Here is a 27372-nt window from a genome sequence, read left to right as displayed (position 1 = left end):
CATGAAGAAGCTCTTAGGGGCAGGGAAGTTTTGGCTGGTGGCATGGGAAACACTGAGTGGGTGGTGAGTCAGGGTGAGTGTTAGTATCAACTCAGGCCCCCGGACAGGTTGCATGCAAGAGGTCTGAGACCTATTAGCTGCTTTGATACAGATGACCCATACCTGTGCTAGGTGATGCGGTTTAGGGGCTCAGGGGTCCTGGGACCCCAAATCGCAAAACGTGGGTCCTGCCTGAAAGAATTCAACCCAAGCCTTCTTTCAATCAAAGACAAGATTTGTTAGAACATCCATCATACTGGGCAGATTCTTAAGAAGTCCGAAACCTGGGTAAGCAGGGGCTAGATTTTAGGAATCTGAGAGGTGGCTAGATTATAAGAATCTAAGCATCTTAATGGAGACAAGGTGGACCTTATATACAGAAAGACTGTGGGAGGGACCTAGGAGTGACCAGTAAACTGGGGTGAACAGAACTCCTGGGACCTGGACCTCATGGCCAAGGGAGAATGGAGCCTAGCTAGGATTAAGGGTGGGAAATGACCAGGGGCCATACCTGGGGAGGTAAAACAAAGGAAGGTCAGGCTAGGTTAAAGATAACAGAATTGGGAGATTGGGTGTAGCCACAATGAAAGGCCAGTTGATGGGATTATAGCCTCAGCAAATGCCAGAGATTTGGCCAAGTGGGAAAGTCCAGGGTTTTTCCTTTCTGAGGTCTAGATCCCAACCCCATCACTAGCGACCAGGGATGGCAGTAAAAGGTATTGTCATTGTATTATCATCTGCTACAGACTTGACGTTCCGGGCCTTGCTCCGAGTCCTTATGGTTGTTTTTATATCAGATTTACTTGGAACTGCCCCTGGCATTACCCTCACTGTTTAGATTACACTTTTTCAAAGCTCTTTTAAATTGTTTTTATCTTTTTATCATTTGTATTAAGCTCCTCCTCTAATGCTGAGCATGAGGTCAAAGACTTTTTAAAGGCTCTATTTTAGTGATAGAAGAACTTGGGAAAAATTTTGGGACTTTGCCATTGAGAGAAATGATTATTTTTCTATTATTAATAACGAATTATTAAACTAGGACTGAGGTTTTTTTCCCTTTGTTTCCTCATTCAGGGATCAGTCCTTGTAGGTCAGCCAGTCCCTGAAGCACAGGGCTGCTGATGAGATTCACCTAATCTTCCGGGAACATCCTCCTCAGTCTTGGATGGGGCTCTACCCAATAGGGAGAGTTTATTTCTGATTAAAGTGTAAAGAGAATATAATCTAGGTGAATTCCAGCCCCAAAAGCTTTAGGCTCACGCCCTGGGAACTCGCCCATCGTATTCATCTTAAAAGTGGTCTGGGTGGAGATGGATCCTTTTGTCCAGCTATAGCTGGAGACAGCTGAGTCTCATTGAACCAGAAGGCTTTCGGCCCACCTCCTCATTTTAAAGTTCATCCCTGTTCACCAATCAGGGCTGATCTCTGCCTGACAGGGCACCCACTTTTCCAAAGGTATTTAAGCATGAATAGTCTCTACGCCATGGGATCGTGGTAACACTCACAGCCACGGATTATGGATGCTTGTATATAAATCTACCTCCCCTATTGGACAGTAAAAAGATCCGTGAAGTTTTCCAACTTTGAATCCTCAATACCTAGCACACTGAATATTTACTGAATGAATGAACAAAAGACGGCACGAATGATTCATACCAGTTTCATGGCAAAGCCCAGATCCTGCATTTTCTCTTCCTTGATCACAGAGCGTTTCCTGACACTTCCACCTTCCCCACCGCACAGAAGGGGCAGTTTGCCACCTTCCGTTCGCAGAAACATCCAAGTTCAGGTCTGGAAGAGGCGTTGGAGGTGAAGAGGGTTGCTGCTAAAGAACTTAGTAAAGAGATCCAGGGCAACTAGACACAAAGTGCATCCTTACTTCATACAAAGAAACTCTCAAATGCCCACGTTCTTCGCGCAAAGAAACGCGCCTACGCGCAGGTTCGGGATTCTAGGAACAAGAGGTCCTCGGTGGAGAAGCGGGGTAGGCGCGAACCCCAGCTGGGCACTTCACGCCCGCAGGCAAAGTCCCGCCCGCCCTCGCGCAGAGTTCGCACGCGGCGAGGGGCGGGGACAGCTTCCTCTAGGCAGAAAGAGCTGCAGAAGGTGGGGCTAGGGTTAGCCCCGCCCCCTACCCTCCTGGGACAACACGGGCGCCTGACTGGACCCGGCCTGCGGAGGCCCGACCAACCGCAAGGGGCGCGGGGCGGGCAGAGAGGGCCGGGCCAGCCAACCACGAGATAGAGAGAGGGAGACTGCTCGAGCTCTGCCCGCTCTACTGTCTGGCGGCGCGGCCGGGAGGACTGACAGACGAGGGAGAAAGAAAGGCTTGGGCGAGGGGAGCCCGGGACCGCACCATCCGCACTGCGGCCGGAGGGAGAACAGGCCGAACCACCAGCTTGACGGGACGGGGGGGAGCAGCCTCGGGGCGGGAGGACGAGCCCCCGGCGGCGCGTGACGGGGCGAGGCGAGGATCGAGGTAGGAGCCCCAGCCGTTCCCTCGTGTGGAGGCCTCATCCGCCCCCCGCACCCCCAGGGAGGAGTCCCTGCCCCTCAAGGGAGGAAGAGAGAGAAAGAGGCTCCTCTGCCCCCTAAAAGAGAGGCCCCACCCCTTAGCAGGTGAGGTCCCCTAGGTGTCGCAGAGAGCACCAAGACGGCTGATGTGGGCCCCCCACTCCTCCTCCACCCACCCCCCACCCACCCACAGAACAAGAAACCTTGGTCCTGCCATGGTCCTTCCTTGGTCCCTCAGAGAGGCCTCCTCGCTGTACTTCCCTTATGGTCCCTACCCCAAGGAAATAATAGATAATGTCATCAGCATCCAAACTTTATTCTTCTAGAGAGCTGCTACTAAACTGAGCTAACCAGGCCCATTTCTGCACAGTTGATCTTGAGGTAAGCCTTTGTCTTTCCTACCCATATAATAATTACCACTCACTTGTGTAGCTTCATGGTTTGCAAGGAACCTTCTTTCCTAACAACCCTGAAAAGTAAGTAGTTAAAGTGTTATTATCCCCATTTTACAGATAAGGAACCTGAGGCCCAGCAAGGCAAAATGACTTGCCTGAGGTCATGCAGTAGTAACATCTCCAGGATTTAAATCCAGATTTCTTGACTCCAAATCCAACTTTCTATCCACTGCGCTATTCTGTTCACCCTTCTCCCTTGGCTTCTTGTTTTCTAGGTAGACAGAGTATTTGGACAGAGGTGCCAGGCTACCCTGTGGACTCTTGGGACTTTTAGGGAGTCCGAGGATAATCTTTTTAGTTTAGCAGCCACTCTGAGCAACTTTATTCTCCCTCCCCCTGACCCAGGGACTCTGCTCTCTGACCTTTTATCCTGAAAGGGTTGTATGAATAATTCTCCCAACTATCATCTCCAAGGTAACATGCCTACCCTCCTTCCATCAAAGCCAAGAGCCAGAAAGGAATTTTTCTTTTTATGTAGACTGGCTGTGGCTGCCTAGGCCTTTTAGCCTATTGTCCAGGCTGAGGAGTCTTTCTTTGATCCTTGAGGAGAAAAGCAAGGGATTTCAGGGCCTTGAAGCTGACTCCTTTAAACCCAGAGCAAGCTGATAGGGGCCAGGGCTCTTCACACAAGGGAAGAAAGAGAAAGCAGTGTGGGTTTGCCATTTGTGTTTATACCCAAATCCTTTCGCTGAATATAAATCAAACAGTTTTTTTGATGCCAATAACAGCCTTTTTCTTCAGGTGCCTTAAAGAGACACAGATATTGCTGAGGCTGTGGTCTGTGTTTTTTAAGGGTTGTTAAAGCATGCAGTAAAAAAGGGCATAACCTTAAATGACTCCCTGAATTGTATTAGTAACATGGTAAATGGTGTGGAAATCTCAGAAGCAGTCATTCTTCAGCCAGTATAGGTGATGGAGCTTAAAATATGGGGATTCTTATTGGGTAGCTGGCACTTATTACAGTTGGTTGCATGCTATACGCTCTGCAGGGTCAGATTCATGGATATTTCTCCACACCGAAGATAGAGGGGTCAAAACTCCCCAATAGGAGGAAGCAAGCCCAAGAGTGAATGTCCCATGGTCATTAGAGCCCTAATTACCAGCACAACTCCTGAACTATCCTGGGCTATTGATGTTTTAGGAAAGGGCATAGACAAATGTACATAGTAGTAATTCTAATAAATTCTAATGAAATAGACACTTTAGAAGATGATATGTTGGGAGAACAGAAAACTGAAACTTGTTTTGGTTTTGATTTCGAGAAGGAAGAATTCTTTCAAAAGATTTGACAAAGGCAGATAAAGCCTAACTCATAAAATTTCACATGGAATGGTCTTCTAGGAGTTCTTAACTTTTTTTTTTTTTTTGGTATCATGAATGCCTTTAGCAGTCTGTTAAAAATTGTGGATTCAGAGTAGTTTTAAAATGCCTAAAATAAGCAACATATAAGATTTCAAAGGAAACCAATTATATTGAAATAGGATTTTTATCAAAATATTTTTAAAACAAGTTCATGGACCCTAAGTTAAGAACTCCTGAACTAGTCTGACCTGTCCTGAACCACCAGCCACCTATTGGATATTTCCAATTAGGTATCTTATAGGCATCTTAAATTCAACATGCACAAAATGGATCTCGTTGTTTGTCCTTTCTCAGAAAGGACCAATGACATCTAGAGGGTGATATCACTTGCAAGCGAATTGGATTTAAGTGAGGCAGAGTTATGCAAAGTTATCAGCCTCACTCTCTCCTCAGGGGTCATCTGAATCCACTAGCAAGATAGGTCAGAATGACTGGAGATGACACCAGGTTCAGTGGGAGACCTTGGCCTTTTTAAGCTAAGGTCTTTCCTAGGTCTAAATTTGTCTGAGGCAACACCCATTCAGTGATTTAAGACTAGGTAAGAATTGTTACTGTGTACAATGTTCTGGTTCTACTCACTTCACTTTGCATCAGTTTATGTAAGTCTTTCTAGGTTTTTTTTTTTTTTTAAATCATCCTCCTTGGTTTTTTGTTTTGTTTTGTTTTTGCTTTTTGGTGACACAATCAGGGTTAAGTGACTTGCCCAGGGTCACACAGCTAGTAAGTGTCCAGTGCCTGAGGTCCTCCTGACTCCAAGACTGGAGCTCTATTCACTATACCATCTAGCTGCCCCCTGCTTGTCATTTCTCATAACACAATTGTATCCGTCACAATCATATACTTCTTCAGCCATTCCCCAATTGATGGGCATTCCCTCAATTTCGAATTCTTTGCCACCACAAAAAGAGCTGCTATAAATGTTTTTGTACAAATAGGCCCTTTTACCTTTTCTTTGATCTCTTTGGGATGCAGACCTAATAGTGGTATTGCTGGATCAAAGGGTATGCAGGGTTTTTCCCCTTTAAGCGTAGTTCCATCCAAATTGTTCTCCAGAGTAGTTGGAATAGTTCACAACCCTTCCAGCAATGCATTAGTGTCCCAATTTTTCCACATCTCCTCTAAGATTTGTCATTTTCTTTTTCTGTTACACTGGCCAATCTGATAGGTATGAAGTGATATGTCAGAGTTGTTTTAACTTGCATTGCTCTAATCAGTAATGATTTAGAGTATTTTTCACATGACTATTGATAACATTTCTTCTGAAAACTGCCTGTTCATATCCTTTGACCATTTATCAATTTTAGAATGGCTCTTATTTTTATTAATTTAGCTCAGTTCCCTACACGTTTAAGAAATGAGGTCTTTATCAGTACAGAGAAATTTGCTGTAAAAAAAATTTTTCCCAGTTTTTTTTGTTTTCCTTTTCCTTTTGGCTGTGTCAGTTTTGTGTGTGCAAAACCTTTTTAATTTAATATAATCAAAATTGTTCTTTATCTCGTTTGGTCATAAACTCTTCCCTTATTCATGGATCTAACAGGTACAGTTTTCCATGCTCCCGTAATTTTTATCCATTTTGACTTTATCTCGGTATATGCTGAGATGTTGGTCTATGCCTAGTTTCTTCCAAATTGTTTTCCAGTTTTCCCAGCAATGTTTGTCAGATACTGAGTTTTTATCCCAAAACCATGGATCTCTGGGTTTATCAAATACTAGATTACAATGATCATTTGCCATTGTGTACCTAATCAATTATACTGATCTATCACTCTGTTTCTTTTTCTTTTTTATCTTTACTATTTTTTCCAATTACATGTAAAAACAGTTTTCAACATTTGTTTTCAAAATTGTGTTCCAAATTCTCTCCTTCCCTCCTCCCCGCCCCATTGAGAAGGCAAGCAATTTGATATAGGTTATACATGTGTAGTCATACAAAACATTTCCATATTAGTCATGTTGTAAAAGAAAACATAGACCAAAATAAAAAACCCAGGAAAAATAAAGAAAGTAAAAAATGTATGCTTTGATCTGTATTCAGACTCCATCAGTTCCTTCTCTGGGGATGGATAGCATTTTTCATCATAAGTCCTTTATAGTTGTCTTGCATCATTGTATTACTGAGGATAGCCAAGTCATTCACAATTGATCATTATACAGTATTGCTGTTACTATGTACAACAGTTCTACTCATTTCACTTTGCATCAGTTCATATAAGTCGTTTTTCTGAGAGCATCTAGTTCATCATTTCTTAGATCACAATAGTATTCCATCACAGGTTTTTCTGAGAGCATCTAGTTCATCATTTCTTAGAACACAATAGTATTCCATCACAATCATATATCACATCTTGTTCAGCCATTCCCCAATTGATGGGCATCCCCTCAATTTCCAGTTCTTTGCTACCACAAAAAGAGTTGCTATAAATATTTTTGTACAAATGGGTTCTTTTCCTTTTTGTTTTTTATCTCTTTTGGGATACAGAACTAGTAGTGGTATTGCTAGGTGAAAAAGTATGCATAGTTTTATAAACCTTTAGGCATAGTTCCAAACTGCTCTGCATAATAGTTGAATCAGTTCACAACTCCACCAATAGTGCATTAATTCATTTTCTCGCATCTCTTTCAACATTTGTCATTTTCCTTTTCTATCCTATTAACCAGTCACATAAGTGTGAGGTAGTACCTTGCATTTCTCCAATCAATAGTGGTTTAGAACATTTTTTTCATAGTTTTGATTACTTCATCTGAAAACTGTTCGTATTGTTTGATCGTTTATCAATTGGGGAATGGCTCATATCTATAAATTTGACTTGGTTCTCTACATCTTTGAGAGATGATGCCTTTATTAGAGAAATTTGCTTCAGAGATTTTTTTCAGTTATGATTGCTAACTCTTGCCCTCCATCCTATTCCCCCTCCCCCTTTATTCTGTTCTCTCTCTCCTTTTACCCTGTCCCTCCTCAAGTGTTTGGCTTCTGACTACTGCCTTTACTAATCCCTTCTTCTTTCTATGAATACCCCTCCCTTCTCTTATCCCCTTTCCCTCTTACTTTCCTATAAGATAAGATAGATTTCTATACCCAATTGAGCATGTATGTTATTTCCTCTTTGAATAATTCCGATGACAGTAAAGTCCAAGCATTTCCTACCACCTCTCCCATCTTCCCCTCCACTATAAAAGCTCTTTCTTGCCTCATTTATGTGAGATAATTTACCCCATTCTACCTCTCCATTGCCCTTTCTCCCAGTGCATTCCTTTCTTAACCCTTGATTTTAATTTTTAGATATCATCCCATCATATTCAAATCATTCCTCTGCCTTCTATCTATATATACTCCTTCTAACTGCCCTAATAATGAGAAAGTTCTTATGAGTTATAAGTATCATCTTTCTATGTGGGAATGTAAACAGTTTAACCTTAAGTTCATTATGATTTCCCTTTCCTGTTTACTTTTTTATGCTTCTCTTGAGTCTTATATTTGAAAGTAAGATTTTCTATTCAGCTCTGGTCTTTTCATCAGGAATGCTTGAAGTCCTGTCTTTCATTGAATGTCCATTTTTTTCCCCTGAAGATTATACTCAGTTTTACTGAGTAGGTGATTCTTGGTTGTGATCCTAGCTCCTTTGCCCTCCAGAATATCATATTCCAAGCCCTTCGGTTCTTTAATGTAGAAGCTGCTAAATCTTGTGTTATCCTGACTGTGGCTTTACCATACTTAAATTGTTTCTTTCTGGCTGCTTGCAATATTTCCTCCTTGATCTGGGAGGTCTGGAATTTGGCTATAATATTCCTGGGAGTTTTCATTTTGGGATCTCTTTCAGGAGGTGATTGGTGGAGTCTTTCAATTTCTATTTTACCCTCTGGTTCTAGAATATCAGGGCAGTTTTCTTTGATTATTTCTTGAAAGATGATGATTAGGCTCTTTTTTTTTTTTAATGGCTTTCAGGAAGTCTGGATCTGTTTTCCAGGTCATTTGTTTTTCCATTGAGATTTTCCACATTGTCTCCTATTTTTTCATTCGTTTGGTTTTGTTTTATTGTTTCTTGATGTCTCATGGAGTTAATAATTTCTACTTGCTTGGTTCTAATTTTTAAGAAATTATTTTCTTCAGTGAGCTTTTGTACCCCTTTTTCCATTTGGCCAGTTCTACTTTTTAAGGAGTTCTTTTCTGTAGTGAATTTTTGTGCTTCTTTTTCCATTTGGCCAAATCTGTTCAAGACAATCTTCTTCTCATTGGATTTTTGTACCTTTTTTACCATTTGACCTAATTCTGTTTTTTAAGGTGTTCTTTTCTTCAGTATTTTTTTGTGCCTCCTTTACCAAGCTTTTGACCCTTTTTCATGATTTTCTTGTATCACTCTCATTTCTCTTCCAAATTTTTCCTCTCCCTCTTTTACTTGATATTTAAAACCCTTTTTGAGCTCTTCTATGGCCTAAGACCAATTCATATTTTTCTTTGAGGCTTTGGATATTGGAGTTTTAACTTTTTGTCTTCTGAGTGTGTTTTGATCCTCATTGTCACCATAGTAACTTTCTGTATTCAGAATTTTTTTCTGTTTGCTCATTTTTCCAGCTTATTTCTCGACTTTTAACTCTTTGTTAAAGTGGGCTCTGCCTCCAGCATGGAGAGTGCACTGTTCAAGGTTCAGGGGTTTTGTGCAGCTGTTGTCAATGATACTTAGGGACCTGTAAGTTTTATATTCTTCTGAGGTGGTATGATCTAAGGAGATGTGTGTTTACTTCTCTTCTGGCCTGTGCTTTGGTCTGTGAGTAGTCACAAGCACTCTTTTCTGCCCTGGAACTGTGACGAGGGTCCCTGCTCCACTGTGGCCCAAGCTCTGGTGTCTCCTTGCCCTGCAACTGCCAGTCAGGACTGGGACCTAGATCCAAGTATGGGCACAGGAACAGAATCCTGCCTCTGATGCCCACAAAGAGACCCTCGTAATCGCCTTTTGACTAGTTGTTTGACTCCCTTTCCATGTGTGGGCAGAGAGTTCTGGAAGCAGCGGCTGCTGCTGCTAATTCAGGCCCTCCTAAGGCCTGCTCTTGGTTTCCTAGAGCCTGGTCTTCTCTTTTGAGGCCTGAACTGAACTTCACTCCCCTTTCACTCAGGTGAGATAGACCTTTCCTGCTGACTTTCTAAGTTGCCTTGGGCTGGAAAATTGTTTCACCCTGTCCTTTTATGGATTCTGCTGCTCCAGAATTTTTTTAGGACGTTATTTAAAATTGCTCAGAGGAGTTTGTCTTTTCTCAGTCATCTTGGTTCTGCCATCAGAATTCATGTTCATCACTCTGTTTCTTAGCCAGTACCAGATTGTTTTAATGATTACCACTTTGTAATATAGTTTGAAATTTGTTATTGCTGAGTTGCCTTCCTTTACATTTTTTTCATTGATTCCTTTGATATTCTTGACCTTTTGTTCTTCCAGGTGAATTTCGTTATTTTTCTAGTGCTATTCTTTGGTAGTTAGATTGGTATGGCACTGAATAAGTAAATTAATTTAGGTAGATTTGTCATTGGCTTAGCCTACCCAGGAGTAATTAATATTTCTCCAGTTGGTTATGTCTGTCCTTATTTGTGTGAAGAGTATTTTGTAATCATGTTCATATAGTCCCTGTGTTTGGCAGGTAAACTCCCAAGTATTTTATATTGTCTACAGTTGTTTTAAATAGAATTTCTTTTTCTATTTCTTCCTGTTAGGTTTTGTTGGCAGTGTATAGAAATGCTGATTTGTTTGGGTGTATTTTATATCCTGCAACTTTACTGGAGTTGCTTATTGTTTCAACTCATTTTTTTTTTTTTGCTGATTCTCATAGGTTCTTTATTTGTCATCATATCATCTGCAAAGAGTGATAGTTTTGTTCCTCATTGCCTATTTTTATTCCCTCAATTTTTTTCTTGTCTTATCTCTATAACTAGCATTTCCAATACAGTATTGAATAATTGTGGGGATAATAGACATCCTTGCTTCACCTCTGAGCTTACTCAGAAGCCTTCAAATTTATCCCTGTTACAAATAATAATTGCTCTTAGTTTTAGATCAATGCCACTTGTCATTTTAAGAAAGGCTTCATCCCTTCTCTCCATTCTTATGGCCACAAGTATAGTTTAGACCTTCAAAACTCTTCACCTGGGCTGTTGCTGTAGTTTTCTAGTTGGTCTCCCTACCTCTCCTCTCCTCCTACTTTAGTACATCCTCCATAATACAAGTGTCAAATTGATATTCCTATAGCACAAATGTGACTGTTAGACCTGCTCAAGACGTGCCAGTTTAACAAACTCCTTCCTTCTTTTGTATTCAAAACACTTTACTCTCTGGCTCTGGCCTACCTTTCCAGCCTTATTGCACATTGCTCTTTTATGTACTCTATGTTCTTGTGTGCCAATGTACCATTCCTTCTATGTGCCATGTTACTAAGGAACATATATTTAACTTTAGTGCTTACTAGTTACATGGTAGAAGCAGTAGTTAGTCATATCCTCACCGTCATTGAAGGCTGTATCAATATATGATACTATTGGAATTATTTCATCCCAGGGGGAAGATTTTTATATGTGTGAAACAATCCCAAGCAGGAAAGATTCAATACTCAGTGACAAATATGAAACCCAATCCTATGTTAAGGTTTTTAAAAATTATTTAATTGACCTGTACCCCCAAACAGCCAGTATGGTGGCCCCTTAATTTCTCTATAGCAACTACCAGTTATTCACTGACTTTTAGGATTCTCTTAATGAGAGTAGACATCCTCATCTTTCTCCCTGTTTTCACCCAAGACAAAACAGGCTGAACTTTTTAAAAATAATTTTTATGAGGGCCTCATGTGGCCCTCAGTTACACTCATACTCATTGGTTGGGTTCCTACAAGACAGGTGCTTGCTCAGGTCTCTTGACCACTTATCTGTTGAGTAATGGCACTTAATCTTACTTATTTGAAATAATTTCCCTACATATCTGAGATATTAGACACTTATCAGAGATATTTGATGCTAAGATTTTATCCCTTAAAGTCAACAGTTTTCCCAGGAAAGGAAGCAGTGTGTCTTCTGGTGATAGAAGATGATCACTCAAATGGTTCATAGTGCTATGAGGAGTAGCAGTAAAGCACTAAAGCCATAAAATTGAGGAAAAGGGGTCCTGAAATTCACAATCATTATTAAAGCAAATTATTCAGATAATGCAGATAGATATTATTCAAGCCCAACGGAAAGGGGTTTACCTGTCTAGCAGCCCCAAATGTGTTTCCTTTTGGAGGGGTTCCAAGCCCCTCAGAACAGTCCCTTAAAGCTAAATATTTATATCAGACTCTGGGATAAGAGAGAGACTCGAGAATTTTCTGGTATTGCCTGTGTAGCAGTCCCAGGTATGTTTTCCTTCTAGGTGGAGTTCAATCCCCAAGGTGGCAGTTTAAGTTTGAGAGGGTTGAGTAACTGTATACCTCCATGTATCAGTTTCTACTGAAGTTCCACTTTAACCATGAAAGACAGGGTTGGATTTAACCCTTCCCTGGCAATTGAGATTTTCTATTCTCCAGCTCCCTTTTAGGCTAACTGGAAATTGGGGAGTTGAGGTGGCCAGTGACCCCTGAGGTGTCTTCCAGCTCTCGATCTATGATCCTCTGGCTGTATTCTGAATACTTTTGTGAAAAGTGGGACTCACTAAAATATGTTCCAGTGACAATCCTATGAGTTTCCCTTCCAGAGGGAGTTCAAACCTCAGGCTGGAGCTAAGTCTGAAGAACTTTAAAACCCTATGGAAAGTGAAGTGGGAGTATTTGATTTTTTTATATGAGTTCTGGCTTCCCAATACCCAATAAATGGATAAATGCCATGTTACCTTGAGTGTGCTGGATCTGGAGAACATTTTAAAACAAGAGTTATTCTTGTAGTTAGTTTGACCCAGAGCCTTCATTCACAGGGATGAGATGATTACTCATCCAACTGGTTTGCTTGAGTAACAAAGCAAGGCAGCTTCTATTCCATGATTAGGTTGGTTACTGACCCCATCAGTTCCAAATAAGCTGTTTGGAGAAAAACTTGTTAAGTGCTGTCCCTGGAAGTTTGGGGGCACAGTCACCTGCTTTTAGCCGTGGAATAAATTCCTTACAAGAGGGTCTTGATTTGAATTTATTTAGCAGCATTATTCCGAAAAGCCCTGAGGATTATGAACTTGTGGATAAAACTATGTATTAACATTCAGAGTTATAAAGTAAAAAAAAGTTAGAGAAGGAATAAGAAAAGTAGTCAGCAGATTCCAAACTTAGGTCAATAATGGAATTGTTGGTCTTAGCCCAGGACTTTGGTAACCATTGTCTCTGAAACAGTGAACTTCTTGCTGCTTTTTCCAAGAAGCCAGGTCTGGAGCGCAGAACCCTCCTAGGAAGGAACTGTCAGTGTCTGTATGTATGCTCTTTGTGGGTGGGGCCTTACAGACTGGCCTTAATAACTAGAATGTTTTGTTGGCAGTGTGGCTTGCTTATCTTTATGCCCTAACTTTGACTATAAATGGACTAAGCTCTTTGCTGCCCTCAGATGACCCTAAAAGGACTGCAGCTGGAAATGGGAGCACAAGCTATAGTTTTCTCTACAATTCTCCTAGGGTAGACTACAGTTTATAATAGCCACTCTGGGAGCTATCCTGTCACCAGATCTTGGAGACAAAAAAAAAATCTAAAACTTTTCCTGAAGCTCTGGCTTTGTGCCTAAACAATGTTCCTGGAACTGTAGCAGAGCAGCTCCCAGTCATAGAAAAAAGGTTCTTAAATAACCCTGTAGACTACCCTTTTTAGGGAAAAACAAACTTTTCCCCAGCAAGGACTAGACTTTATGGTACACATTCTGCATTCTTCCCTAGCTACTCATCAGTCCAGCGGTCCCAAGAAAAATTCCTTGGGGTACAAAGTAAAGGGCTGAGACTCAGAGAAGGATGGGGATAGGGAAAAGTCTGGAAAAAGCAAAGGAGACAAGTAAGGGGAAGTGGGGGGGTGGGGAGGGCAGGGAGTCTGCCACTGGCCGGAACATTCTGTTCTGATTCTAATATTGCTGTGCTCACTTTGGCTGTGGTCCAGTGGGAGTTCCAGAGCTCAAAAAGAAAGTGAACTTGCGGGAGAGCTGAACCAGTAGATATTCCTTCATATGTACAGCTGCTAATCTATGCTCCATATATCTCACTCAATACTGACAGGTCATGAGATTGGAAAAAAAAAAGTGACCTTTGTATACAAGTGTCTCCTTGTATCCTCTATAGCACAAAGAGAAAGAAATTTGCCCTAGGGACTCAAGAGAATGGCATTGATAAAGGTGTTTCCTTCCTGTATAGTGATTACAGAGAACCCCTTTTTTTGAACCCTGAATTCTACTATGTAATTTTGGGGAGTCTGGTAAAGCAATGAATAGTTGTGTGGAGTTCCAATCTCTAAGTAAGGCTTGTACTATCAAGATGAAGAGAGATAGCAGCTCCTGAATCACAAATGTTATTTCTTCAGTGCCTGTAGCTGTGTCTACAGCTTGCCAGATTGGGTGGAAGTCTTAATTTCCACAGATGTAGATAAAGTGATCCACAAGCAAGCAGTCAAGGTCATAATACTTATCACACACACACACACACACACACACACACACACTTACATACATTTATATATATGTATATATATCCCACAGAAAATGCAGAAAACACATAAAGCACTTGGAATAGCCCATAATGAGATGATACAATTCTCTCCACACTTCAATGAATCCTACCACATACAGGCTTCTAGTTTTGTGGTACTACCCTAAGGGCTTTCATTCCTCCCAGAGAAGAAAATTAAGTTGAACATGCTGCAGAGGGTAATGTCTTTCCATCTGACTAGCACTGTCTTAATAATTAATAGCTAAAACAGAGAATACGGTCCATATCTCTTACTTCCTTGTATTAAGGCTTAATCCTTTGCTGCCCACCTGCCCCACCCCCAACCAAAGCTAGAGCTATCTAAAAGTTCTACCACTTTTCCTGATAGCGTGGTTCAAGAACTTTACATGTTTCAGAAAATCCCCTCTCCTCTCGATAGGAAGTTGGCATTCAGAACTCCATCACTTTCCTTCTAGTTCCCCTTTCCAAGTCTTTCATCTCTTAGGCTGAGTTGTAGTTATGCCACTGCTTCTCCACAACTAGGAGCTCTATACTAGGCCAGATGGGTGAGAGCACATGCAACTGTGATATGCATCTGCCTCAAGTTTTGGTGAAGAGACTATTTGGATTATTAGGCTTTTTCTGCCCCCCTGTGCTCCCATTTCCAGCTGCAGTCCTTTTAGGGTCATCTGAGGGCAGCAAAGAGCTTAGTCAATTCTTAGTTCTGATGTTAAGGGATTGAGTCTGTTAGAATTTCTTTATAGGCCCAAGACAAAGGCCTAAATCATTCAAATAAATGATAAGATCAGAAGCCAGGCTGTAGCAAATTAAGAAGAGAATGAATAGAAAGTAGAGGCATATATTGTAAATGGCCTTCTCAAAGAGTTTAGTCAAAAGGGGTGGGGGAAAACAAGCTAGCAGGGATAAATGAATCAAGTGAGGGTTTTTAGGTTGGGGACAGATGGGGAGTATGTTTATAGGCAGTAGAGATGCAGCCAGTGGACAGGGAGATATTGAAGATTAGTGATAGAGTAGGAATGATAGAAGAGGCAATCTGCTGGCGAAGACAGGATTGAATGGAATCATTTGTGCATGAATTGGGGCTTGATTTGACAAAAGGGACCACCTTATATGAGATGAGTGAAGGGGAGGAGATAGTGACAGAAAGCATCTAGGTGATGTGAGATGAGGATATAAGAGGGGGCTTTTAGCAAATGGCCTCAATTCTCTGACCTTGAGCCATCTAGTTCTAACCACCAGAAAGTTTTTCTTGACAAAAGAGAGACCTGACTGGGTTTCTAGCCCCTATAAATTGTACAACCCCACCCCAAGAATTCTTCAATGACCACGCAAAATTTAACCTAAGCTGGATATGCAGATATGGAAAACAACAGAATCCCTGCTCTCAAGAAGCAAGGTTTCAACATTAATATGATTCAAACTAGAATGTCGTACAGGCAGAAGAAATATTCAAAGTGTTTTAGGAAAGTTTAAGGAGGGAATGATCACTTTTATCTGGGAAGTGAGGGAAGATTGTTCTTGGAGAGGGGGGGACTGAGCTAGATCTGGAAATACAAGGATTTCAACAGGTTAAGATGAGAAGGAAGTACATTCCAAGCAATCTGTGTGAAGAGTGGGAGAGTGCACAACAAGATTAAAGAATGGCTAGTAGTCTGATTAGACTGGCTGGAATGTCAGATATGTGAAGGAAAGCAGTGTGAAATAAAATTGGTAAGGTAAGTTAGAGTCAAAGTGTCAGGAGCACGAATGCCTGATTGAGAAATTTGTCTTTTATCTCAAACTATAGAAAGTCATTGAAGGCATTTGAGCAGAGTAATGATTTGGTGAGTCCTGTGCATTACGAAAATTATTTTGACTAGCTGTATAAAAGATAGCTTGGATAGGGGAACAACCGGTGTCAGAAAGCTCGTTAGAAGAATATTATCGTAGAAAGAACAATAAAACAAAATTATGTAATTATAATGACCAGGTTTAGGCTGGGAAAAAAAGTTGAGAAAATGCTCTTTCTCCCTTCATTGCAGAAGTGGGGAACCCACGGCCTCCAGGCCACATATGGCCTTCTAGGTCCTTGGGTGCGGCCTTTTGACTGAGTCCAAGTTTTATAGAATGAATCTTTTTATTAAGGGGATTTGTTCTGTGAAGTTTGGATTCAGTCAAAGGGCTGCACTTGAGGACCTAGAGGGCCACATGTGGCCTTGAGGCTGCAGGTGCCCCATCCTTGGTATAGAATGTTGTTCTCAGATACCATCCATGTGATTGTTGGATTCAACTATCATCTCTATGCAGATAATTCTCAGATTTGTCTAGACTTTCTGCTGACTTTCAGTCTCACATCTCCAACTGCCTTTTAGACTTTTTGAAAGCAATGTCCTATAGACATCTTAACCTCAACATCCCAAACTGAGCCTATTATCTTTCTTCCTAAGCCTCTTTTCTAACTTCTCTATTACTACCCAGGGATTATCATCCTCCTAGTCACCTAGACTCCCAACTTAGATGTTATCCTCAACTCCTTACTCTCATCTTTCTCAGTCCAATCAGTTGTCAAGTTCTGTTGTTTATACCTTTATAGCATCTCTTGCACACGCTCCTTCTCTCCTTTGACACCACCACCACCCTGGTACAGACCCACATCACCTCACACTTGGACTATTTCAATAGCCTGCTGATTTTTCTCCCTGCTTCAGGTCTCTCCCCATTCTAATCCATCCTCTACTCACCTGTGAAATTGATCTTCCTAAAGCACAGTGGAAGTATGACTGTATCACTCATCTCCCCACTCTGGGCATTTTCGTTGGCTGTCCTCCCATATCTGGAATTCGCTCCTTCATCTCTGCCTTTTAGGTTCCCTGGCTTTCTTCAGATCTTAACTAAAGTCCCATCTTCTGGAAGAAGCCTTTCCTATCCACCCCTTAATGTTAGTGCCTTTCTTCTGTTGATTATTTCCAGTTTATCCCCTGCATATGTCTTGTTTGTATGGAATTGTTTGCATGTTATCTCCCGCATTATACTGTAAGCTCCTTAAGAGCAGGGACTGTCTTTTGCCTTTTTTTGTATCCCCAGCACTTCACACAGTGCCTGGCATGTTTTTGGTTTTTTTGTTGTTGTTGTTGTTGTTTTGTTTGTTTTTTTTTTTTGTGAGGCAATCAGGGTTAAATGACTTGCTCAGGGTCACACAGCTAATAAGTGTTAAGTGTCTGAGGCTGGATTTGAACTCAGGTCCTTCTAACTCCGAGGCCAGAGCTCTATTCACTGCACCACCGAGCTGCTTCAGTGCCTGGCATGTTGTTGTTGTTCAGTTGTTTCAGTTGTGTCTGACTTTTTATGACTCCATTTGGGATATTCTTGGCAAGATACTGGAGCTCATTTTTTACAGATGAAGAAACTGAGGCAAACAGGGTGAAGTAACTTGCCCAGAATTACATAGCTAGCAAATGTCTGAGACCGGGTTTGAATGCAGGTTTTCATGACTCCAGGCCCAGCGCTCTATCCATTGCACCACCGACTTGTCCACCTGGCATGTAGTAGATGCATAATAAATGCTAATTGACTGCTTTTTTTTTTTTCTTCCTTTTCATTCTTTGTTACATGGGATGGCTTTCTGGGTAGGAATGCTGAGAGGGGATTCAGAAGTGGTCGTAGATTCAAAATTGAAAGGTATATTAGAGGTCATCTATTCCAATCCCTTCATCTTAATTGGTAAGGAAACTGATCCAGAGAGGTTAAGTGACTTGCTGAGGGTTATACAGCTGCACACAGGTGTCTGAGGGAGGAGTTGAACCAAGGTCTGTCTTGGCTTAAAGTCCAGCATTCTATCCTATATACCACACAGCCTCTCAGTGAAGTTTCATTAAATGTTATATAAAAACAGAAGGTATCATTTCTTTAAAAAAAAAAGATGAGATGAAGCCCTGGACTAGGGTTATGGTAGAGTGTGAAAAGGAAAGAACCTCTGCAAGATATTGTGGAGGTAGAAACTTATCTGGGCATACATGGCCCCCAAAGGGGAAGAGCTTTCCTCTGTGACAAAGATCAGTGAACTCAGTGTGCCATGACAATTGATCCTTTAATGTGATTTCTATGGGGACATACCTTGATGTGCTGTACCTGAGTGGAACATATAACCTAATACAGATCCCTCCCAGAGATGAAGGAGAACTGGTTTTGATGCAACTCAGACAGCATGAGTATAAGATGATAACATTTGGTCTGTTAACATACCTGCCACCTTTCCCAACAGTTCATAAGCATGATTTTTCACTCCTGCTAGAGCAGGGAGTAGTCAACTACTTAAACATTATGATCTCTACAAATACCACTTGTAGCTAAGAAAATGCCCATTTAGATAGTTAGAATTCTTAGGTCACTAAGGGTTGCTAAAGTATAAAGGAGAGAACCCCAGAACATGGATGCAGTTTCATATAGGCAGCCCTCATGACCACAGAAGATTTAGCAGTTCCTGGAGTGCTCTTACCACTTCCATCACACACTACTCATCATTTTTTTCCCTCATTACTGACACTGAAGATCTCCTAGAACTTATAATGAATAAACAGCAGGTCAGTTAATCTAGGAGTTCAGGGTAGCTAGGTGGCACAGTGGATAGAGAACTGGCCCTGAAGTCTGGAGGACCCGAGTTCAAATCCTGGCTCAGACCAAACACTTGACACTTATTAGCTGTGTGACCCTGGACACACAATTGCCTAAAAATAAAAAAAATTAAAAATTAAAAAAAAAAAATCTAGGAGTTCAAGATATGCATCATTACCACTACCCTCATCCAGGCTTACCCTGATCCTCAGTGTTCTTACAGTGGAAGCAAATGCCTTCTTTGTCACTTTAGTGGTGATACTTTCTAAGATTGAACCATGATCTACAAGGCTCATTCTGTTTGTGGAAACTCTTCAGAAGAGCAGCCCTAGAAAGTCTGTAAAAAGGAGTTAATGGCCTCCCCCCAAGACTTCCTTTGAACCATGGTAACAATTTCTCTAAGGAGCTCAACACCTAGTGGTGATCCAGATTGACATCATAATCTCATTGTATGCATAATAATTCAGTGGAAATGTGATCTCACCAGTATGCCAAGAGTACACAGATGGCAATCCATCCACACAAAAATTTCTCATCCTGTGCAACTCTTAGCTTTGTTCTCCCATAAGTCTTCCATAGGGAGTCCACCCAATAGGGTAGATGTTGATTTTATTGGGACAATTTTAAAAGAATTTATTCTTATGCAATGTATTTTTTAAATGTTCGAAAAAGTTTTTCATTTCATTAGCCTTCCTCAAAGAACCTGAGTCTCAGACTCTTAATAGGCTGCAGCAGCCTCCAAGATACTTTTGCCACTGGAAAGATATAAAGGATCAGGGATGGAATTTTGGCCTTTCTGATTTGATCAGTTTCGCAGGGATTCCATTTCCTCTTTGGAACTAATTCAGAAAACCTTGCCCTTAGCCTCAGAACTTTTGCCTTTAACTTTTTTCTAACCTTTCCAGGTTCACTGACCCCCAAATGGAAATAATAAGTCTCTTGGATACAATTTAACAAATTCAGTTCAAAAATCATTTTTTTAGTTGCCTGCTGTATGTGAGATGCTATATTAGACAATGAATCATCCCTAGTCCTTGAGCCTACTTGGGTTTCTGGGTTAGAAGTTCTGCCACACCTAACTCTTAATTGGCTGTCCCTTTTCTGCCACTACTACCATAACCGGATAGCCAATTCTGACATCTGTGCGCTCTTTCTCTTCTAAGTCTTGTCAGTCATACATTTCATACCACTAAATTTGGGTCTCCTAGGCTTTGAGGGGAAAATAATATTCAAATTAAGAAATGACACACTAGCATAAGATAATTAGAAATATGTATAAGAAAACTACTTAATAACAGACTGGTGACACCCATGCCTTTCTGACATAATATTTAACTAAAACTATTTGTATGTGATATAACCCCCCATAGGCCTGGGATAGCTGAACCCTAAAGAGAATGACATCTTTAAGGTTCAGAATAATCATTGCCAAACTGGCATTCACCTGAGTGTTCTCAATTGGGCCCATTGGTACATCCCACAATCCCACGTTTATATTCAGACAATTAGGAAACTTCCTAATTGGAGGGCATTTGATGAATCACTTACATGCCTACATAGTTATTAGTCATATAATTTCTTCAGTCTGACCAAGGTCTTATAAACAGGTTTTGACAACGTTACCATCACCTCAAATCAAATACTGCCACTCTGATAATACACAAAGATATACCAATCCACCACAAAGATGCATGTATTGTTTTCTGTTTTGTCAGTTTAAAGGTAGGAAGAAAGGCAGGTAAACAATTGGTTACCCAGCTGCTGAAGAAAATCTTCCTGGACTCTATACTGGGCAGTAGGTTAATGCCATTTAATGCATCTATTCCCTATTTATCGGTCTATTTGGAGAGATACAGCTAGTCTGGACATAATTAACCCATTGTTGTTCAGAGCCCCAGAATAAAAAGTGTATACATCAATGAAGAACTTATTGGTATTCATAAGCCATATATGAACTGTAGCTACAAAGAAAGAAAAAAAATTATTTTTAATAAACACATAAAAACTTACATGTCAAAATGAGTAACATGTTTTAATATGTTCCCTTTGAAGGATATCAGTTTATTCTAAAAATTCTGCTATTGATTAAAAAGAATTAGAAACTTTGCATTTTGGACTTGCCTTCTGAGCATAGAGACCAGTTTACAAACCACACAAAATTAATTTTGTTACTCTGACCTCATTTTGTACTCAAAATGATATTTCAAAGCTTCAGCACTGTAAGAAAATAACATTTATTGTACTGTTAACAGAAGCTGTCTGTTCTTTTTAGTGTTTTATGTTTAAAGTCTGGAAAACCATTCCCTTGGGGGTGGGAAGAGGGGGCACCTGAATAATATATGTATTAAAAAACTTCAGGGATTCCTCATTTCCTGCATAATAAATTCTGAATATCCAAACTTGGTTTCAGGGCCCTCCCTGATCTGGTCCTACCTTTCTAATTTTATGTGACACTAGTGTAGTCTGCTATTTAGACCAGGCCTGATTCAGGCTAATTCACTGGTTCAAGCTCTGGATTGCAGTGAAATGAGACACTTGTAGACCATGTCATTAGTGAAAAGAAGTCTACTTTACAGTAGCATGGAAAGGTTAACATCTAGGATATAGTATTGTTTTCAGGAACACGCAGTCCCCTTCATCTTCATACAGAAACATCTGGGCAGAACCTGTGTTGGGTCAGAAGGATGTATTAACTTATACAGTAGTGGGATATCTGTCAAGTCTGAGGGGCTCTGATAGTTCATAGGCTAGGCTTTTATGCATAGGAAACCTGGTTTGAGTCTTAGACAAATGAAGACTCAAGGATGGCTTCCCTAACTTTTATGGGAAAAACTAGCCCAGCCTGTGTGGCAGGGTTCCTAGTATATGTTGTTCCCACTATAGGTATCTGGGGGGGGGGGTGTGGGGGAGATATTTGGGGGAATATGCTATTGCTAGAGTAGCAAAAGCAACCCACATTGGCTAATGTGCTGCCTCCCTTAGACCTATAGTAAATTAGGATATTACTTTATTAATTATCCAAAAAGGTACTGCAATATATGTATTATATACTTTGATGATACTATATTCAAGCTACCTGCCAATTTTCCTATCCATGTTATGCTGGCAGCTATATGGAATAACCTCCCTTACAGGCTGCAGTACCTGCACTGGCCACCAGAGGGTACCTAACTTGCAATTGCTCCTGCTTCTGAGGAAGATTCAAATGAATTTGTCCCAGGTTGCCTAGACTGACTAAATTAAGAAATGATGAAATATGGCTTTGAATTATTGGAAAATCATAGGAAAACACGGCTTCACCCACGTTTCACATCTGGAATTTCCCTTCTCAATCAATGAACCTATGAATATAGTTCTTTAATTCACTGTGACCACATAGGATATTATATATTAAAAAAAAATTTTTTTTATTGAAGGAAACTAGTTAGGTGCTCTTAAACTCTGCCCAATCATCTACCCAAACTACTTCTACCCACCTTCCTCCTTTCCTTTTGGGAAAGATCCCAAAATGCCCACTTCTACCATTTGTGGAGCAGGAATAAAGGAATATATCAGGGTAAGTACAGGATCCCAGCTCTGGACCTCATTTAAGATAATTTAAACAGGACAAGGGCTGCATAGGGAGAGAGATCAGCCAGTTTCCTAAAACTTGCTTACTAGTTCTCTGAGCTTCACGACAACTCATAGTTTGCCATTCCGAATTGCTTCTTAATCCAGTCCCCTGCTTTTATTCCCAATCCTGTCTGGTTGCTTCTGCCACCAGTTCTAGCAGTCAGAAGTAAAAGTGACAGGGGTGGCTACCACTCACATGGGAGAAAAAGAGTCTTAGTCTCACTCTCATATGGCTCTGTTCCCAGTACTCCAAAGAATATTCAACAGCAAGTTAGCATTGGGAACCCAGGACCCCAGTTCCCAGAGTTACCGCTTAACCACATGGTAGACAGAGAGCCTCAGTCCACTCACAGCAAACTTCAGCCCTCTGCTCCCCGTATGGTTGGCAAGATGTCATTCTCAGGGGCACAGGAAGAAAAAAGAGTAAAACTAGAAATTGTGTAGTCATGGCCAAGGGTCTCCCATTTCTTAGTGTTTCTCCAGTATTTTCTTCTGTTGGAACTTCCCAGGGCTCCCTTTACTTCCATCAGAGATAAAATATATAGATATTACAGACATCTGCTATACTTATTTCCCACTACCACCCCTTATGTTCCTTCCAAACTGGACGATTCACCTTTCCTTAACCTCTATCGGAATTACATTTTTGTTATAATTAAAATTAGAAAACATAAAGGAGTTACAGCTAAATAGAATGTTCCTGTCTGGGTTTTGGCACTAACTTGCTATGTGACTTCGGACAAATAATTTCACTTCTCTGGGCTGCAGTTTCCTCATTAGTAAAATTAATAGTTATGATCCCCAAAATCCCTCCTACTCCTAAATTCTATGAATCTTTTCATCTGTTTTTCTACCTCTGTGCCTCTTCTGTTTCCCCAGAATACCTTTTCCTCATCTCTACATGTCAAAAGTCCTTCCCATTTTCAAAGCTCAACTTAAATGTAACATGCTAGACTTTTTGGTTCCTTACTTGATTCCCCTCCAAGGATTTTCCTCCTTCATGTAGCTGTAGCACTTTGTATTTCTCTCTCAGAACACTTTTCAGCACTCTCAGAGTGTGCTGATCCCTTCCTATCTGGCGTTTTTCCTTATAATAATTTGTCAAAGAAACATTCTACTTTGTACTCTTATTACCCTACTAGATTATAAATTCCTTGAAGTTAGAAACCCGTCTTATCTTTGTATTCACTATTTTACGTAACACATTGCCTCACACATAGTAAAGTCTGAATAAATATTTGCTGAATTAAATTGAGCTGAAATCAGAGGAACCAGCAGAAAGACATGATCTTTGGACTTAAGCTTACAGCTGGAGTCATCATTCCATCAGGAAACCAGAGTTTAGAGTGGTCTGTTCAGCTATACACTCTTTTGTCTTGTCCTTTTTTCCTATCAAATATCTTGCCCTGCCAAGCATCAGTCTTAGATTACTCCCACAATCCACTGCCCTCACTCCTAGTCATATGCTACTGAATGAAGCTAGAGAAAATGACAAAACCATGCTGACTGGGTCCACTATAAATTTATAATCTTAACCTAGCTTTCACTGTGGTGAGGCAAGCCCTTTGCACCTCCCTAATTGACTTACCACAGCAGCTTTTCCAAAACTTTTCCTCCCTTCTCAAGCTTCTCCCAGATCCCTCTGTCCCCTACCCTTGCAGCTGAGAACCTTGCCTCATCTTTTAACTTTTGGAGGCCTTTTGCCAAGAGTTCCTACTCAGATGCCTTTTTGTCACCATCTCCTCCACTCATTTCACATAATGAAGTGATCTTTCTCCTTGACAGGGCTAAATCCTCTACATGCATGAGTGATCCCATCCTATCCTGTCTTTTCTAGCAGAGCTGTCCTATATCTCTTCTCCTTTTGCAGCTAAATTCCCTCAGAAGGCTACTTCTCATCCTCTTCTTAACTCTACAGTTTGGATTCTGGCCTCTCATTTAACCAAAACTGTTTTCCAAAGTTAGTACCCTTAATTGCCAAATCTAATTACCTTTTCTCAATCCTCATCTTTCTGCACCTCTCTATAGCCTTTGATACAATTGATCACCCTTTTCTCCTTGATACTCTAGATTTTGAGGATATTATTCTCTCTTATTTCTCTTCTTTCCTGTCTGACCATTCCTTCTTAGTCTCCTTTACTGGATCTTTATCAAGGTGATGCGCACTAATGATGGGTCACTCACAGGGTTCTGCCCTCTTCTACTTTTAAATTGTTTCACTTAGTAATCTCATCAGTTCCTATCATTTAAATTATCATCTCCCTTTATATTACTTCATTTCATATTGTTAGTACATATTCTATTTGTATTTTTTCTCCCTTTATGTTTATATGTTTGTATATATTATTTCACTTAGTAATCTCATCAGCTCCTGTGGTTTCAATTATCGTCTCTATGCAAATAACGCTCCGAACTATTACTCCAGCCCTAATCTTTCTGCTGAGAGGCAACTGGGTGGCTGCAGCCTGGAGTCAGGAAGACTTGAGTTCAAATTTGACCTCAGTCACTTACTAGCAAGTCATTTAACCTCTCTTTCCCTTAATCCACTGGAGAAGGAAATGGCAAACCACTCCAGTATCCTTGCCAAGAAAACCGCACACGAGGTCAGGGGAGTCAGACACAACTGAACAACAACAAAAATCTTTCTGCTGACCTCTAGTCCCGTATCTCCAACTGCTTTTTAGACATCTCAAACAAAATGTCTTATAGATGTCTTAACCTCATTATGTCCAAAATTGAGCTCATTACCTTTCCTCCCAAACCCTCCCTCTTCCTACCTTCTGTATTACTGTCAAGGGCATCACCATTCTTTCAGTACCTAGGCTCAAAATCTAGGTGTCATCCTTGACTCCTCACTTTCATCTCCCCATATCTAATTACGGATCAAGTTCTGTTATTTCTACCATACACCTCTCAGTACACTTCTCTCCTGTGACAACTGCCACCACCCTGAGACAGGTCCTCAAACTCACACCTATTGACTATTGACAGACTATTGAAATACCCTGCTGGTTGGTCTCCTTGCTTCAGGCGTTTCCACTCTAATCTATCCTATATGAGCCAGTGACACTGGCTTCTTTGCTGGACATGACACCATCTGCAGGCTGAGCATTTTCAGTGGCTGTCCCCCATGCCTCGAATTATCTTCTTCCTCATCTCCACCTAGTGACTTCCCTGGGTTCCTTCAAGTCTCAACTAAAGCCCCAATTTCTATAAGAAGCCTTTCCTAATCCTTAATTTTAGTGCTTTCCCTTTTGAGATTATCCCCAGTTTATCCTAAATGGATATGTCTTGTTTGTTTATGGTTGTTTGCATACTGTCTCCCCTATTAAACTGAAATCCATGAGAGCAGGGACTGTTTTTTGCCTTTCTTTGGATCCCTAGTGTACACTTTCTTTGGATCCCCTTGGATCCCTTTGCATTCCTAGTACAGTGCCTGGCATACAGTATTCACTTAGTAAATGATAGTTGATGACTGGTCTATTAGGGGATTCAGTTTTTGCAACTAGAAGAGACAAGAGTCTTCCTCACATACTTGAAGGGAACTGACAGGGTCCAGGGATGATCATAGGAGACACTTGGAGACTTGGAGTGAAGTTAGAACAATTGCTAAAGAATCCCAGGATTCATGCTAGTTAATCAGTAAACATTTATTAAGCACCTATTATGTGCTTAAGAACTGGGAATACAGAGATAAAAGACAGTCCCTGTCCTCAAGAAGCTCACAGTCTAATCATCTAAGGGTTGAACTGGAGTGAACAAGTATAGATCAGAGGTGAGGAGAGAACTCCCATAGGCCAAAATCATAAAGACCACCAGAAGGAACAAAATACTGTAAGTTAGTGATGGCAAACTCAGATAGAAATGGATCCCTGCTAACCACACATTGACTTAGAAAACGACAAATTAACATTTTTGTGTTGTGTTTTTATTTATTTTATTAAACATTTCCCAATTACATTTTAATCTGGTTTGGGCTACACTCCAGGAGTTTTGCTGGGCACTTGCAACAGTGGGCCACAAGTTTGACATCTCTGCCGTATATGACTGCAGTGTCAGTTTAGGAATGACATGAAATCCAAGAAACAAATTTTGGGGACCAGATAGAAAAAACCTTCCCTATCCAGGGATCCAAGGATCAAACAGGACTAAAGCAGCTTCAGATTGGAAAGACAGTGCAACCTAGAACCAGAAGAGACAACCATAGGGGCTCATAGCCAAGGAAAAGAATGAAAAGCAAGTGCTTGGAAAGAATAAGAATCCCACCTACATAATAACCTGATTGTGTTATGAACTTGAAGCACAGGTAACTTGGTCTAGTATTCAACCATATAAAGCTGAAGTTAGAAAAAGAAATTATGTCTGAGAACTCCATTAACTAAGTCAAGCAGATCAATCTATAGTTAAGAAATACATTCTTTGTAAACTTGTCTATTTCTGTATTTTTGTATTTTTATTTTCTTTTCCTTCTTTTCAACTCAGAAGTTATTTTGAAAAATTCCAAATGTGTTTCTGTGAACTAAGTGGAGAGAGAGCTTGTCTATGCCAGGATTTGAATAGAGAGGAAGATCAGAGCACCACAAAAAGCCACATATATATGGTAGTGAATATTCTATCTTGAAATATTAGAAAAAATAGGTGGCGCAAAGGCAGACAGAAAAGTCAAAGTTTAGGATAAAATGAGCCCAGGATAGAGATGAGTGGGTTGATCCCATCCTGCCTGTGATCTTCTTTTATGTGGTTTTTCCTAACTAGAATTGGATCTGAATTACTTTGTCCTAGTTCTAAAAACTAAATCCATACTCAAATGACTAAGTTTTGCTACCACTAAAAATATTCAAAGGAATGTGCTGCTGGTGCTTAAGGGAATTCCATAAGAGAAGTTTGAGAAGTTTTAAAAGCAATGCTGCTCCTTTGTGGAATATGTGTATAAGCCAACCAAAGTGATTGCTTTAAAGGAAACAATGTTCATTTGGATATATTAGTTTGGGGATGTTTTTTAAGAAAGCTGTAACTTAAAGGCTTTCATAATATAAATTTTTTGTAACTAATAACAAGGAAATGCCATGGGGCTCGATATGGGTATCCAGCAAAAAATATACAAACCCATCCTTAGCTAAAATTAAACCCACCAAACAATCACAATCAACAGAGGTGATCATCATCAAGGA

General features: G+C 40.6%; 1 protein-coding gene across 1 annotated transcript in view; it reads left to right on the top strand.

The window, feature by feature from the left end:
- The first annotated feature begins 2889 nt into the window (after nt 1-2889).
- The window catches only part of RUSC2 (RUN and SH3 domain containing 2), an 88711-nt gene continuing 64228 nt past the window's right edge, over nt 2890-27372 (top strand). The window contains exon 1 of the mRNA XM_027839119.1: nt 2890-2934. The gene's annotated coding sequence lies outside the window, so the exon portion shown is untranslated. The remainder of the gene's footprint in view (nt 2935-27372) is intronic.

Source organism: Vombatus ursinus, unplaced genomic scaffold, assembly GCF_900497805.2.
Source record: "Vombatus ursinus unplaced genomic scaffold, bare-nosed wombat genome assembly UNPS02014832.1, whole genome shotgun sequence".
Classification (NCBI taxonomy): Eukaryota; Metazoa; Chordata; class Mammalia; order Diprotodontia; family Vombatidae; genus Vombatus; species Vombatus ursinus.
This window is presented reverse-complemented; position numbering and strand designations above follow the sequence as displayed.